General features: G+C 35.6%; 1 long non-coding RNA gene across 2 annotated transcripts in view; it reads right to left on the bottom strand.

The window, feature by feature from the left end:
- Positions 1-1,038: 1,038 nt before the first annotated feature.
- The window catches only part of LOC105711830 (uncharacterized), a 95,260-nt gene continuing 84,517 nt past the window's right edge, over positions 1,039-11,781 (bottom strand). For both annotated transcript variants that reach the window (XR_010343896.1, XR_001106166.1), the window contains exon 3: positions 1,039-1,135. This is a non-coding gene — a long non-coding RNA (uncharacterized LOC105711830). The remainder of the gene's footprint in view (positions 1,136-11,781) is intronic.

Genomic DNA, 11,781 nt, shown 5'->3' with positions numbered 1-11,781 from the left:
AAGACAAATTTAAAAATAAACACTGTAACCACTATTATTTACATGACTTCCCATCTTTTCTCTTTCCAGTTTTTAGAGAAATGGCTCTAAGTATCTCTGCAAACCACCTACCTACTCACTGGCTTAATTTGGTATAATAAAATACAATTTACATAAAATCATTCCCATAGTAACTATCCACACAATTAGATACAATAGTTCTCTAGTTTTAAAAGGTAACTATTCTCTTTTCAGGTGCAAAGTTAACCTAAAACAGAGCACAATGTATTTTTAAAAAATACATTAGTCAATTCTAAGCAGGCATATTAAACAATAAAAAGTGGTGATTTCATCACATGCACATGGCTGAAACCTTTTTCTCATTTAATTGTTTAAAACTGTGAACTCTTATGGAAAGTTGTGTTTTTTAATTCATTTTTATGCCCTTAAATTTCTTGAATATCTAGAATAATTCCTACCATATAATAGGTGCTTAATGTGAATGAATGAATAAACAAATGAGTGAATGAAAGTCTGAATTAGTCACATCTGTTTTTAACAGATTGGAATCAAAGAGTCCTGGACCCAAGACATGATATTTTCAATTAGTATTTTTGTACGTGCATGTAATTTGATATCGGTTAGACTTAGTTTTCTCATCAGCTACATGGGGTTCCTGATGAGTTGTGAGCATAAATAACGGTGTGAACCCAGAAAATCTGAGACAGGTCACAGTTAATTTAGAAAGTTTATTTTGCCCACGTTGATGACATGCCTATGACACAGCCTCGGGAAATCTTGATGACGTGTGCCCAAGATGGTCGGGGCCGTTTTAGGTAGACATGAGACATCAATATATATAAGATGTACGTTGGTTCCGTCTGGAAAGGCAGGACAACTTGAAGCAGAGGACTTGTGGAGATGGAGCCTCCAGGTCACAGGTAGGTGAGGGACACAAAAGAATAGGTTGCATTCTTTTGAGTTCCTGATGAACCTTTCCAAAGGAGGCCACCAGATAGGCATCCATCTCAGTGAGCAGAGGGATAATTTTGAAGAGAATGGGAGGCAGGTATGCCCTAGGTAGTTTCCAGCTTGAGTTTTTCTTAGTGATTTGGGGGGTCCCGAGATATTTTCCTTTTACAACAGCATACAGTTCCTGAAAAAATAGATAGCATTGAAAACATGTAGACTATTAGCTTATAGGCATTATTTTATGTAATAATCAGGCTGGTCACAGAAAAAGTCAGACCTTATAGATAATCGGGAGAAGAAAGAGTAGAAGGGTTAAACCAAAGCAAATTTACCAGCTGAATATGATTGTGATGAGCCTGATGATTTTGAAAAACTCTGAAGAAAGAATCCCAAATTTATTTCAAATCATCATTATGGTTTGTTGCAAATCATGCCCTCCACTCTGTGAAGCAGACATTTTTCTAACTGTCCTGAAAACTTTGATGGTGGGGACTTGTAAAGAAATAAATTATAACTTAAAGAAAGGTCAAAAACAATCTATTCCAGCTGTGGCTTAAGGAAACTAATTTGAATTTAAAAGAAAGCAAAATCCTTTTTTTATTTCCCTCTTTCTGCTCAAGATTTTTAATATTGTAGACTCCTAACAGATACCATTTCGTGGCATCAAAAGAGAACTCAAAAGGAATATTCAAATGGTGGAAAATCTACCAATTGTTTGGAGAAGAAACCCTGATGAATTTATTGGAAAAGTGAATTATGTATGGTGGCTGCTAGGCCCAGACAGAGGTTGTTCTTCTCCAAACATGGCACCCAGATCCTTCCCTGCTCTGCTGCCTCATCCAACCTCTTCCCATATAGTCACTCGTGATTTTTGGTTAGCACATAGTTTCATTGTTTTGTCCAATAGTCCTCCAGAGTTCACTGAAATCCTGCTACTTGGGAGTATATACTTGGCTAGCAAGTAATGGAGAAGACGTGGTTTCATTCCCTGCAAGACCCTAAAATTTGCTGTAGAAAATTCATCCTTCTTTCTACCACTCATTATTTCTTATCATCTTATTTTATCATTGAAGCTTTGGGAATTTAGTAGAGTGCTCTCTTAACCCAAATTGTTGTTACTTTTCAGCTATTTTGGTGAGCTAAAACTTTTCAGTTATATAATAGCAGATTTTCCTGAATTTTTTTCTTGGCATGGAAAGAATTGTATTGAAGATTATATGAAATAAACATATTTGACCAGCTCCCAACTACTCTGGTCAGATAAGGTTTCTTTTGAGCTCATATTATTTAAAACTTCTGCCAAATGTTCAGAATACTTTTTTTTAAAAGAGTTTTGTGGAAGATAGGTTATTTGGCAAAGTAATACCACTAAAAGATGTGAGAATAAAATTATTTATTCTACAAAAAATACTTAAATTTAATGTGAGATTAGACTTGGCAAAGTCCATTTTGTTGATTTCTTATTATGAGATAAATCTTCAAATATTTACTATATCTTATGCTATTTGCAAGTATTTAGAGAAATTTTAATTTCATGCTGTGTCATTTTATACAGGGTCAGGCATCCCTAATTAGACTATATGTATAAGGAGTATATGGAAAATAAATGAATTTTGTGTTTAGACTTAGGTTCCATCTCCAAGATACCTCATTATTCATATGCAAATATTTCTTAATCTGCGAATATCCGAAATCCGAAACACTGCTGGTCCTAAGCATGGTAGATAAAGGATACTCAATCTTTAATTGGTATTTCAGATTGAAACAAGTATATCTATTGGAAAGCTAAAGAAAGATTGAGATTTCTCTGTTTTCTTTTATCTCTTTCTTCTAAGATAACATTCACCAAGACAGATCATATATAGAGCCATAAACAGTCTTAATATTTCAAAGCATTGAAACCACATGGGTACGATTTCTAACTACAATGAAATCAATATAGAAATCTAAATGAGAAAACATTTCAAACATTCCCAAACATTTGGAGCCCTAAAATCACACCACCAGGTGGGCCATGAATCAAAGGAGAAATCAAGAATTAACTACAAAGAATAAATTGAATATAAATGAAAATGAAACATATCAAAATTTAATGCATACAGCTAAAGTATTGCTTTGAGTTTTTCCCATAACTTCTAGAAGAAATACACAGCAAAACATTTATATGATTAGATAGGCAAAAATTTTTAGGACACAAAAAACATGAGTCTTAAAAGAAAAAAATGATGAATTAGATTTCATTCAAATTAAAGACTTTTAGTCTTTGAAAGACACCATTTAGAAATTAAAAGGCAAGCCACAGATTGGGAGAAAATATTGACAATACTTATTTCTGACAAATAATTTATAACCCGAATATATTAAGAACTTCTACAACTCAATAAGACAACTTTTAAAACGACCCGAAGATTTGAACAGAAAGCTCAGAAAAGAAAATGTGCAAATGAACAGTAACATGACAAGATGCTTAATATCATTAGTCATTGGGAAAGACAAATAATTGATATAATAGGTAGTGGGGAGTGTTGCTGAAGATACAAAGCAACTTGAAAATATTCTTGCTACTATTGGAAAAAGCAAAATTTTGCAATCATTTCGGAAAAAAATTTGACTGGTTCTTTTTATGAGGTTAAACATTGACTTACCATACACTTCAGCAATTCTACTCTTAGGTATTTACCCAAAAGAAATGAAAGCATATATTCACATGAAGACTTAGCAAGAATGTTCATAGCAACTGTGGTCATAATAGCAAAAAACTAGAAACCAACAGTCTATCAAGAGATAAATATGTAAACAAATTGTAGTATGTCCATACAATGAAATACTTCTTAGAAACAAAAAACACAAATCTGTAATATACGCAACAACATACGTGAATATAAAAAATGTGCTGTGTAAAAGAAGCAGACCTAAAGGAATAGGTGCTGCACAGTTTCATTTATAAACAATTCTACCAAAGGGAAAACAATATATAATGATAAAGTATAGTGGGCCAGGTACGGTGGCTTATTGCCTGTAATCCCAGCACTTTGGGAAGCCAAGGTGGAAGGATCACTTGAAGTCAGGAGTTCAAGACCAGCCTGGCCAACATGGTAAAACTCTACTAAAAATACAAAAATTAGCTGGTCATGGTGGTGGGTGCCTGGTAGTCCCAGCTACCTGGAGGCTAAGGCAAGAGAATAAGAGAATCGCTTGAACCTGGGAGGTGGAGATTGTAGTGAGCTGGGATGATGCCACTGCACTTCAGCCTGGGTGACAGAGCGAGACTTGGTCTCTCAAAAAAAAAAAAGGAAAGAAAAGAAAAAAGAAAGTGTATTGGTGATGGCCAAGGACCATGACTGAGGGTGTAAAGTTGAGTTCCTAGGAAAACGAAGTAACTTTTTGCTTTGGTGGTGGTCACTTGCTGTACACATTTACCAAAAACCATTGAACTATATACTTAAAAGGGGTGCTTTTATATGAAAATTATGTCTCAATTAAGTTGATTTTTTTCAAAGCTGACAAAAAATCCTTACCAAGATCAGCTTTATATTGATGAACTAAAGAATTAGGTTTTCCCTTGTTTTACATTTTTTTCTTCTCATTCCTAATTAAAAAAAAAATTTGTGCAAGTATTTCTTCTATAGTAGAAAAACATCAATATTCTTAAAATCTCATACAAATTTCCGGGTAGGTTTGCTCTTATTTCTTTGCTTTTTAGAAAAATTGGAGCACTAAGGGAGTATTAAAAAGGATATCTCACTTATTCTCCAATTTTTAGGTCACATCCTTTTAAAGTAAAATATCCCTCATACGCAAGGTCTTCTACATGTTTTATAGCTAGAAAATTAGGTGGGCTGAACTGCTCAGCAGAGCTATTGTTTATGATCACTCCGCTGCCTTATCTTGACCTTTATGTAGTAAAAGTTCAGCTTCTGTGGAACATAAAGAAGAGTGTTTCATTTAGCATTTCCAGGGAACTGCCAACCCCTCCTTGTTCTCTGGTCTTAAAGACTCCTTAGCAAAGTTAACATTGGAAACTCCCAGTTTCTACAGGCAGTCTGATTAAGCAGGTTGTTGAAATGGTATAAGGGGTAATTTTGTGTACATTCATTTAAAAAGTAAAAAAGAATACCCTGGCACAAGGCCATGTTGCCCTCTACTACTTAGTAAAATTAATTAAATTGGCCTATTCCTAGGAGAGGTTTTCTGCTTGAGTTTGAATAGTTAGTGCAGGTAAGGTTTACAAAACTCTGTTTGGATAGGTGTTCAATTAGATTTTCCAATTTAGGCTGTGCTGAGCTGATATACATTTTTGAGCCATTCAGTGCATTTTGATTTTCTAATTTTCTGGGTCATGTTTTCCAGCACTATAGAGGCTAAAAGAACATACTTGATGAATGAGTGAAATCAAAAAGGAAACAAAGCATTTCTAATATGTGGAGAGAACCCAAAGAAAATATTCACAGGCCTCTTCTTCATTTATCTTTTAGTGGCATTTCTTACTATTGTCATTCATTCACTTACTCATTCTTATGTGATCTGTTATTTTTCATTTATTTTGTCATTTGTTTATTGAGTCCATACTGACTACCCAGGCCTCCAAGACGCAAGGATAATAACAGCTACCATTTTTGGAACTTCTTAGGTTTGTGGCATTGTGGGTACTGTGTTTCTAATGTTAACCTTTTTTTTGAAAGCAAGGTTTATTATCCATTTTCCTAGATGAAGGCAATGAAACTAAACTAGGATTTGAACTTAAATATTAGCAATTGGAAAATTCAAACCCATTTCACTAAACCAGCCTGCCTTCCAAGTTATATTCTAGAGATAAACCCAAAAGGTTTAATAGTAATCAAGACAGCATGCAAAACTGGAGAAAACACAAGTCTAGGAGGTAAGAATTCTAATCCTAGCCTTGACAAACTAGACTTGGGATCGTGGAGAGATACTTTATCTATAGGAGATGGATGTATGAATCCCTTATAAAACAGGAAGTGCATTAAGTTATTTTTTATAATTGCTTCTCTTCCAATTGTAAACATTTCTAATTCTGTCATTTTTGCCTTGTAAATTTTAAACTGACTTGAAATTTCAGTTTTTGGAGATTTTGCAGTTTTAAAAATTGTTTTCTGCTTTCTCTCTTTTCTAACTAGCTCATCGGTTAAGCTCCAAAATGATAAAAAAGAGGTATTGGGTACCTAATTTGGGGGGAAATCAGATATTGAACTGTCAACTGATTCCAAATTATGTCAAGCAACTGTTAGCTTGTGGCTCTTAAGCTCTAGTTTCTCACATTCCTTTTGGCATTGGTCCTTGAGCACGACAACATAACGATGTTCTCAATTCGGTGATTTTTAAATATTTTAATCTTAATGAATGAATACAGAATAAGTTGTGTTTGCTGAGCTCAAATCTCACCAAGTGTGAGAAAACTATATTTCAGCTGTATGTCCTGTTACACAGTGTTCTTGGAACTTCTCATATGTCATTCTGTCTGTTCATGTGCAATCTGATAACTAACTACAATTAGCAAATGAAATATTTATATATGCTGCCACATAGTCAGTCCATATGTGCAAAATATTGCCAGTTCCTCAGTAGCATTTAGCATCACCCACTCTTATGTTAGTTTCTTGAAATAGACCTTATGGTGACTTACAAAGTATGTCCAAAACGCATGCAACTCCCTTGCTTTGCTTGTTTATGGTAGAGCTGAAGTCAGCCTCAGTGAGGTTTGTTCTCTAACAAAATTCAGCACCACCAACACAGAGTTATCTTTTGTGTTACTCATATCCTTAACTTATAAGTCACTCCATGTCCTACAGAGCAGTGTACATCCACATGGCCCAACCGGTTACTATTTTATTTTATAAAATTTCTAGTCATTGACCCAACAGAAATAATTGAAGGTCACACTGAGAATCTCAAAAAGGAAATTTAAACCATGAACAGAGACCCATTCTCTATAATCAGCACATGAACAATAAGAAGAGTTTGTTGACTTTTAAAAATTCTTCCTGAAAGTGGAAATTTATAAATGGAAAGAAAACATGCATTGGATTGACTTCTGAATTACACAAGAAGAGTCAACAGTTGAAAGAATACAGGGCAGCTGCCCTCAGTGAAATATCCGTATGTGTAGGCTTTCTCTCCTCCTAAGTCTGATCACATTACACTGAGTAGTGGAGAGTGCAAGGGAGTGAGATTCCACCTGCAAGCTTCGGTTTGTGTATAACCTTATTTATCAAAAAGGTTCAAGAGATCCCAAATAAATCCCAACTCAAGAGAGAGAATGGAGAGGGGATGGGGAAGAGACAGAAAAGAGGGAGAGGTGAAGGAGAACATGAGGTGATTGACGTGCCCCTTGTGAGGGGTTCTGGTACTTGCGCTACTGAACTGATGATACAGTCAATCGAAATTGCTGAAATGTAGTGAGCAGAGAAATGTCCTGGTTATTACACCAATATAAATAAGAATGTCTCTAACTAATCACGGCTAAGGTCTAGTTCCAGAGGATATTGATGCCATTAATTTATGACCCGTATGATTTTAATAATACAAACCTTGTTAATAATGCAGTCTCTTGAAATGTACAATTCCACAGCTCTTCAGAACAACCTTGAAAAAGAAGGTACTTTATGCTACAATGATGGCGTCATGTCACTACAGTTTGAAGGAGGGAGGGATGCATTATTTCCTGTCCTTTTATATTGTAATAGATTTGTGGTGGGATGGTTTAAGAGGCTCCTGCTGTCTCAAACTGTTCCCTTCAAGTGCTGACCATGAACTGGGCTCAGAGATGATTTGGACACTTAACTTTCTCAAGGACAAAAATTTCTTCCTATGTGGCAGAGCGAACAAGATGGGAAGAAAAGATTATTTTATCATTCTGCTTTACTGCCATCAAGGCAAGCTTAGAGACAGGAAAAACTAAAAAACAGAGATTCCAATACTGAGCTTGCAGTGCCTAATTACATACCATATAAATTAATGGCACAAATGCCTACAAAGGAATAAAAATACACAGTGCTATTTAAGCAATGGTTTAAACAAATACAGCATATTTTCAGTTAGAAATGCTAACTTGGCCACTCACTGCCAAATCTCTTTGCAAGGCCTGTCGGCCACACTGTTTCCTCCACCACCGTGACAGATTGGACTTAATTGAAAAGTTCCTAGTTTAGAGCTATTGTTGAAAACTTGTATCGTGAAAGAAAATCGGTGATTGTCCTTCAGTCTATTTTTATATAGGCTCTTCATCCTGGTCATCATCTTTTTTAGGACTTAATATGAATATTTCCCAAAGCCATAAAAAACGTGTAACAGGGATACTCTATTTTAAAATGATCAAAGTCTCAGAGACCATTACTAGTCCTGATTCTTGTTTCTGGACATCAGTGAACTTTATGTGCCCTATTTATTACATGGGATGGTTTTTAAAGAGCCACTTGTAACCTAGTTAGCTTGCTCTCAGAATGAAGTGAGATGAGCAAACTGGAATAAATTATCTACAGGAGAGGGAGAAACATGAAGGTACATAAGGAAAAAGGTAGGACATCAAGGAGCTCATGAGTCCAACTGTTCCAGCTGGGAACACTCACCGCCATGTTTCTTTAAGTCATGTTTCCTACATTTCTCTCCAAAGCCTATTGCTGAATGTGACTCAGATCATCCTCACGGACAAAATCAGTTTCAGTGAGCTGTCATGTAATGATCTGTCTATCACAAAAATTATCGGGGGTTTTCTGTGTCCAGAGGTACAATGCAGGCAAGTTTTATGAGCCTTTTCAAAGGAAATAGAAAGTGTGGTAGCTACTCAGAAAGTAATAACTTGCCTGTACCTCAGTAAATGCCAGTAAGTAGTTATCATGATGCCTGTAATCCTAAGGAACCCCAATGCCTTGCTACTCAACATTTGCTCACAAATCAGCATTGTCAGGATTGCCTGGGAGCTTGCTGCAGATGCAGATTATCAGGCCCTGCTTAAATCTGCAATTTGGCAAGATCCGACAGTGATTCGGTATGCTCTCAAAACCCCAGAGGCATCTCCCCAATGACTATGTATGGGATACCTGTGTGAATTTCCTTGAAAAAGTCTTTCAGTTTAGAAAGTATCCTCTACTTTTCTTATTCTCATTTTTAACCACATAGATCTGCAAAACAGATGGTTACATTTAGAATTTAAGGAAACAGGTCCAGGATCGGCAGCCTGATTTTTGACGCTGGAATTTCCACTAACGAGGTGCTTAGTCCATTTGGAGACAGGAAACAACCCCCAAAGAGTGGGGACTAAGGACGCTGTGGGATGATGGCAAACTCAATTGCACACAGGTGCAGAGGACACATTAAGTAGCTATTGCGCTGACACGTATTAGCATCAGCTATGTAAGCATAATTATTGGTCAAGGGCAGATTGTTGTAAAACAGCTAATAAACAGGAAACATTAACTTCCCTCACACCGGGACTTTGCAAAACCAATATTAGGCCTATGTGTTCTGTACATGTATTTTCTCTGAAGCCAATTAACCTCTTTATTGGAAAACAAGAGCTTCGTTATTGTTGAACATGGCAGCTAATCCTTCACAGTAGATAACTTTCATTGAGCAAGAGTGGAATGAGTTGTGTTTACTTCACTGACTGATATTCCTATACAATTAAAAGAAAGATTAATTGTTTAATTTCCTCAACACTGATGCTGGTGAAGGCTAGGAGATCCATAAAACTAAAAACTACAGTTTTTCATTTATCCAAGGCCAAGGAAGCAGTGGAAATTAATTTTGGTATGGTATATATCTTGTTATTATCCTGACCATGTAAGGAAGGTTGAGGGCTTGAGTATCTTTGTGGAATCAATTTTTATTATATTTCCTCCATATAACTTTGAAGGTTTAGAATGGGACAAGATATGAGCCTGTAGATCTGTCAAATCATTCTGATGTTTCAGACCTAGACTATTTGGCTGATACACAGTGCATGGAAGATGCCAACGGAGAAGAATAACAACAATATGAGCAATGATCACTTCAGTAGAGATAAAATGCTGAAGTTATACTTAATAATAATAACTTGTACCATTAAAGTGAGTCCACCCAAACTTGCAGGAAGAGAATTCATGAGCAAGAATAGTGCAAAACTATCGACCTTGCTGTATTTACTTGGAAACCAAATATATGAGATCTGCAATATAAGGCAACTGATCAAAAGGATAGGAGCTCCGTGGTGCGTGTGTGTATGTGTGTGTGTGTTCACTGTGGTACTCTTGTTATTTTGCATTGATAGTTCATCATCTGACCCATTCGCCTTGCTTTCTGCAGTCATTTGACTCCCTAATTCTATTGTTCCCCTTTTTCCTCTTTCTTGAACTTTCTTCTTCACATATCCAAGCCAAAGTCTATCCTTCCTTATTTCATTTCTTAGAGTTGAAATCTCTTGTTTCCTTTATTTTTTTAAAGTGACTTCAGTGCCTGAAGTTATAGAGATGCAACTACCTAAGACTGGCTTCTAGGTCAGAAACATAATGTGAGCAACCTGTGCAACTTTAAATTGTAATATAAAATTTCCAATCCGAATGTTAAAAAGTAAAACAAATTACTTTTAATAATGTGTGTATTTAACCAGATGTGTCCAAATTATTATCATGTCAACGTGTAATCAAAATAAGAATATGATTGAGATAGTTTATATTTTTGTGTGGGATTTAAAATCTTACATATATTTCACACTTCATAGCACATCTCAATTCAGACTAGCCATATTTTAAATGTCTAACAGCCACATGTGGTTAGGGGCTACCATATCATCAGATGATAAACCTTATATCACAAAAGACTGAATTTTTTTCTTCCATGAATGCAAAATGCCATTTATAAACAGGGGAAGTATACTTTCCTTATTAGACCGAGGGAAAGCCCTTCATCAAGGACAATAACATACAAAGGACTTTAGAGTATTGTTGAACAACTATCAATTTGAAAAATACTGCTTTGATAGGTGTTTTAATGTTATTCTCTCTTGTTAAAAACCTAAACACCTTAACGCAGACACAACTATATATTATTTTTCCTCATTCATTTTTAGTTGAAGGTAGCATGGAAGAGGACATAGACTTCCTTCTCTGGAAAGGCTCTTGCACACACCTCTTTTCATTCATAGTCTCCCAGAAAAATCAAAGGACTTGGATAATTACATTGATAGAATGCAGCTTTCACCATTTACATTGATGCTTTCTATTTTTTCTTTTATTACAGCTTTGGCTGTCCTTAGCATGTTATAGTCTCTTTAAAATATTCGTGATGACTATACCCCATCCTCTTTCCAAAGCTTTCCTCTGCCTCCCGAGTAGAAATGTGTACAGCGTGTCTTATTAGCCAGAAAAGCCCACGGGATATCCTGTCTTTTAAGTGCTTTAAAAAAATCTCTTACGTTGGTTCTGCCATTTCTAGCAACCTTTATCAAGAAGAATAACATAATTCTCAATGTCAACTTTGTGATCCAGATCACAGAGCAAGCTCTAAAATGGGTTTATCAAAGACAGCTCATATTATCTTCTGGGCATGAATTAGGAAAACAATAAAGGAATAGAAATGGCTCCAAGTTTAAGAAGACCTGAAATATGAAAACACAAACCCGTTAAAGAGATGCCATGGAGGGAGTTTCCTCTATAGCTAAAAATAATTTTTCTTTTCACCATTAGGATTGCTTTAAATCAAAATCTCCTCATCTTCCCGACATTTAAGTATTTGTTTATAAATCAATAAGTACTTGAAAGACTGAAGAAAAGAGAAAATGAAAGCCGAAGCATTGGGGAATCAGTGCCAAACTGAGATTAATAAAAAATGAAGATA

This window comes from Aotus nancymaae, unplaced genomic scaffold (assembly GCF_030222135.1).
Source record: "Aotus nancymaae isolate 86718 unplaced genomic scaffold, 86718_ANA_hifiasm-v0.15.2.pri h1tg000022l_1, whole genome shotgun sequence".
Taxonomy (NCBI): Eukaryota; Metazoa; Chordata; class Mammalia; order Primates; family Aotidae; genus Aotus; species Aotus nancymaae.
This window is presented reverse-complemented; position numbering and strand designations above follow the sequence as displayed.